Below are 5264 nucleotides of genomic sequence, written 5' to 3'. Positions count from 1 at the left end.
GTAAATTTACTTGGGGCAGATTTATTATCACAGTTCCACTCCAGAATACAATTCCAAGATGATGGTCAGATGGCTCTTAAGTTATATAATCCCTATGTAGATGAAGACAGTGAGGAAATCTGTATTTTGCATGCCCTTCCTACTGTTATGATGGCCCTGATAGGCTCAGATCCACCCCCAATATTGCCTGAGGATCAATGACTCACCCCATACCTCTCAGAGATACCATCTAAACTCTGGTCAAAAGGGCCAAATGATAAAGGGAAAATGCCTGTAGAACCAGTAAAAGTGTTTCTCAAACCTGGCGCCTAATCCACATACTCTTTTGTCCCAAATACCCCAGGATGCTGCTTGGTTTACAGTTATTGATCTCCAATGCCTTCTTTAGCATTCCGTTACACCCAGACTGCTAGTTTCTATTTGCATTCACTTATCAGGAACAACAGATAACATGGACAGTTATGCCACAAGGGGCCCAAAACAGTCCCAACCAGTTTGCAAAAAATATGAGCGAGTGTCTTTTGCCATTTCTGCCATTGTTAGCCTCCTTAAAGCATCTGGCAGCACTGAACTGTCGGGTTTCGGCCTCGGGACTTCAGTTCTGCCTTGGTCAAGTGATATTCTTGGGTCACTGTCTCCTTCAGGGTGTCAGACACCTCACAGAAGAAAGAAAAATAGCTGTCAGCTCCCTTCCTTTCCCTAAAGATGAAGCTGAACTCCAGCGTTTTCTTATGCACTTATTGTTGTCAGTGGATACCGGATGCATCCCGCATAATGCAACCCCTTTACAACGCCTTGAAAGACGGCATAATGAACTATAAGGAAAGATGGCAGTGATGAGGATTACCTCCAACATGATTGTTCCCAACTTCTGACTGAAGAAACAGCTACTCCACCAAATGTCAGTGAGAATCCACTCCCAAATCCTGATCTGGTGTTATACACGGATGGTTCAAGATATGCTGACGAGTTTGGTAGATTCCACACAGGATATGCTGTTACCACAGAGGACACTGTAGTGCACGCAGCTGCGCTCCCGCCATCACAGTCAGCACGAGAAGCAGAACTCCAGGCTCTGTCTACTGCATGTACTTTGACCAAGAACAGACGGGCTAATATATACACGGACTCACGGTATGCATTTGGTATTGCTCACGATTTTGGGGCTCTATGGGCCAATCGAGTGTTTATTACTACTGCCGGAACCCCAGTGAAAAATGCTGAAGCTGTTAAAACCCTCATGGACTCGATCAAATTACCTACTCAGGTGGCTATTATAAAAAAACTTCAGGCGCACGGTCCTAGGAACAGTCCACAGACTGTTGGCAACACATTTGCGGAAATGCAAGCAAAAGCCGCCGCTCTCTTACCCGTTGAACCAACCATACCAACTGTGGTGACCACACGCTCTCAGCGTAAACAGTTACAAGAAGCACTGACCCTACAAGAACCTGATGATCTACAACAGACTGAAGTTTTCTGTCGAACCCTGCGAGACCGCTTAATGACAATGCAGAGAATGTCTCCAAAGGAAGAGGTGAAGCAATGGAAGACTGATGGGGCACGAATGGATAATGGTCTCTGGAAAAAGGACCAACTCGTGTGTCTCCCTAAGCGGATGTACCCTGCTATTGCCTTATGGGCACATGGACCTACATATTGATGAAAGAATCAGGCCCTCGCACTGGTGCAAAAATTCTACTGGGCCCCGGGAATTTCCACAGTTTTGTCAGCGCTCAACCGTTCCTGTAATATCTGTCAGACTTGTAATCCCGGTCAACTTCACCCCCGAAGCATCTTGCTAAGCCCGACTATCCTTTCCAAAGGCTCCAGGTGGACCATATCACGTTGCCTAAGTCTGGAAGGTATGAATACTGTTTGGTTGTTGTTGACATGTACTCCAGTTGGCCAGAAGCATTCCCCGTTACCAACATGACTGCAAAAACCATAGCGAAGAAACTGGTGATGGAAGTTATATGCAGATATGGGGTTCCAGAAGTTGTTGAAAGTGACCAAGGCCCGGCCTTTTCTTCTCATGTGTACCAAGAAGTTCTGACAATGCTTGGATCCACTGTAGCCCTCCATACTCCGTACCACCCACAATCCAGTGGGGAAGTTGAGAGGTTGAATGGCACACTGAGGGGACAATTGACCAAAATGATGCAGGAGACTACGGCTCCATGGCCAGAGCTCCTACCCATTGTACTCTACCACATCCGTACTACCCCTATTACAAAATATGGCCTGTCCCCATATGAGATATTGTTTGGTGCTAGGCCCCCAGTTGTAAATTTCCAGCCCCAGCAGTTATCAGAAGAGACTGACCGTGCTGTTCAATGTGTTATTCAGCTTAGTAAAAATCTTGCTAACACCCATGCTCTAGTTTCTTCTTCTCTTCCAGATTCAGCAGAAACCGACACCTGTCATAACCTGAAGCCTGGTGATTTGGTAGTCGTGAAAAGGCATATCAGGAAGCACGGACTAGAACCCTTGTATGACGGTCCCTATGAAGTCCTCATCACCCAACAAGCCAATAGCAAATAAAGGAGATATAATGTTTTGGTTTTTCGCATTTTCCATATTATTATTTGTAGAAGTTAAAAGTTAAAGTTAGAAGATATTCAATGACTCAGATCAATACGATAAAGACAATGATTGTAATAGGGACAGTTGGTGGTCAGACACCTTGTCATGTCCCACGACTTGGGAAATCATTTAATATTTGCATTGTTTGTGTTGCATCTCTGTTGCTAGGCAGAAGTTTGCCTTTCCCTGTATTTTGTTCCAACTCTCTCCCTGTAGTCCTGTGATGTATGTTTGTTCCCTCCTTTATTCTCCATTTTGTGATCGTCCCTCCATCTGTATGCTTCCTGTTACATGTCCTCTGAAGAATATTCCTTTTTACCTGCTGCTTTCATCATAATACAAGAATTTCAGTTAAAGCATCCCTCTTTTCCAGGAGTCTTCTTACATGAGATCTTGGCTGAGTTAAGCTGTCTGATTAATCGGTATGAACGTGAGTACAGGTCAATACGGAAGGGGCCCAGAAAGAGAGGTCTATCCAGGTACCATACGTTCTACATATCCATGCGTCAGAACACACCTTCTCCTTTCTCAATCCAGCCAATTGATTTAAGGGAATTGGGGGCTGGATAGCTGGGATCTTACAAAGCTTGTTATACATTGCTGCCTGTATCCTTGTTGTATATGTGATACTAAAACTTGTTCTTTGGTGTATTTCTGTATGTATTAGGAAAGTCTACACTAAGCCAGCTAATGATGATACCAAAGGCGTCGTTGCCCCTGCTTTTCTCTGCACCGATCTCAAAAGGCTACTTGATGAAGATGTTGAAGCCAAGCGCATGGCTACTTACAAAAGTTCTCCATCACCGTCATCAAAAATTGTTATTCATGAACTGCAGTATACAGGGGGGATGGGTGCGCCGCGACAGCCATGACTGATAACACGGCATCAGCCATGTGAAGACCAGTACCACTCAAGCTGTTAGCTTGGGATAACACCTCTGATGCTGCATATGTGTTAAAAAAAACTTATCTAGGGGGGAATGTGAAGGGTTAATACTAAAGTCAAAGCTGAAGTTTCATTTTATCCATTCTCTGAAGGTTTCGTTTCTTCATTTTTGTTGCTGTAAGATAAATTTTTGTAATTGGCAAGGGCTGTCATGAAACCAAACTGTTCTCATCAGGTGCAAAGATAAGGGAGGCGGGGGTGTAAAACTCTGAAGAATATGCCACTATACTACTTTCTATGACGGACATATATGTAGTTTCCGGTTTTCTTGCAATATTATTGGCTTATAAAGTGAAATGATGCTATTGGTACTTGAGAACTTTGCATAATTAAGCAAAAGATTATAAAAGATGTGACTAAAATAAAGGGGCTTAGTGATCTGTCTCGATCCTCCCGTACAGAGACCCCCATCTCCGTGTGGTCATTTGAGTTGCTAGCAACACTGGAATAATTTGGAAATCACTGGCTCAACCGTGAAGGGTTAATTTAGCCCTCCCAAAATAGCTACCTCGCCATAACCTGGGCATCTCCTGTATATAATTATATATGTACAGCCGGTATAACCAGGACATCTGTATATAATTATATATATACAGCCGGTATAACCTGGGCATCACCTGTATATAATTATATATGTACAGCCGGTATAACCTGGGTATCTCCTGTATATAATTATATATGTACAGCCGGTATAACCTGGGTATCTCCTGTATATAATTATATATGTACAGCCGGTATAACCTGGGCATCTCCTGTATACAATTATATATGTACAGCCGGTATAACCTGGGCATCTCCTCTATATAATTATATATGTACAGCCGGTATAACCTGGGCATCTCCTGTATATAATTATATGTATACAGCCGGTATAACCTGGGCATCTTCTGTATATAATTATATTGAGGTTGAGGAGGTAAAAGTGACTGGGACCCTAGGAGGTAGCGACCATGCTATTTTAGAATTTTGGATAACTAGAGGCGGAAGACCTGTGAAGACTCAGACGTCAAGGTTAGATTTCAGAAAGGCAGATTTTAAGGGATTCAGAAAGAGAATTGGAGGGATCCAATGGCTGGATATCCTTAAAGACAAAAATGTCCAGGAAGGATGGGAAATCTTGAAAAATGAAATTCTCAAAGCACAGTTGTTAACAATTCCGAAAAGAGGGAAGAATAGGAAGCATTTAAGGAAACCAGGATGGATGAACACAGAACTTAAGCACATGCTAAAAAGGAAGCAAAAAATGTTTATAAAATGGAAAGAAGGAGGCATATCTAAAGAAGAATATAATGCTGTCTGCAGAACCTGCAAGGCACAAATCAGATTATCTAAAGCTGAAAATGAATTGAGGCTTGCAAGAGATGTCAAAAGCAATAATAAAGGATTTTGGGGATATGTCAAAAGTAAAAGAAAAGTCAAAGATGCTATAGGATTTTTACAGGATGAAAATGATGAAATGGTAAGACAGGATGTTGAGAAGGCTGAACTTTTAAATTCCTATTTTGCATCTGTTTTCTCTCAGAAAGGAAATGTAACATCAACTGTTATTCACTGTCCTATTAAGGGAATAGAAGAATCCAGGATATCTATAAACAGAAAGATAGTGAGGAAACACTTAGCTAACCTAAATGTATTCAAGTCTCCAGGTCCAGATGAATTACACCCCAGAGTACTGAAGGAGATAGCAGAAGAAATTTTTGAACCCCTCTCCATAATCTTTGAAAATTCTTGG

The 5264-nt window shown here is 42.3% G+C and overlaps 1 long non-coding RNA gene across 1 annotated transcript; it reads left to right on the top strand.

Annotated features, from left to right (window-relative positions):
• The first annotated feature begins 538 nt into the window (after positions 1–538).
• Positions 539–3936, top strand: LOC141077500 (uncharacterized). The gene is made up of 2 exons (XR_012227580.1): positions 539–3065; positions 3254–3936. It is a non-coding gene; the product is annotated as an uncharacterized lncRNA (long non-coding RNA).
• The last annotated feature ends 1328 nt before the right edge of the window (positions 3937–5264 follow it).

Source organism: Dendrobates tinctorius, unplaced genomic scaffold (assembly GCF_039654945.1).
Source record: "Dendrobates tinctorius isolate UK_male_01 unplaced genomic scaffold, ASM3965494v1 ptg000455l, whole genome shotgun sequence".
NCBI lineage: Eukaryota > Metazoa > Chordata > Amphibia > Anura > Dendrobatidae > Dendrobates > Dendrobates tinctorius.
This window is presented reverse-complemented; position numbering and strand designations above follow the sequence as displayed.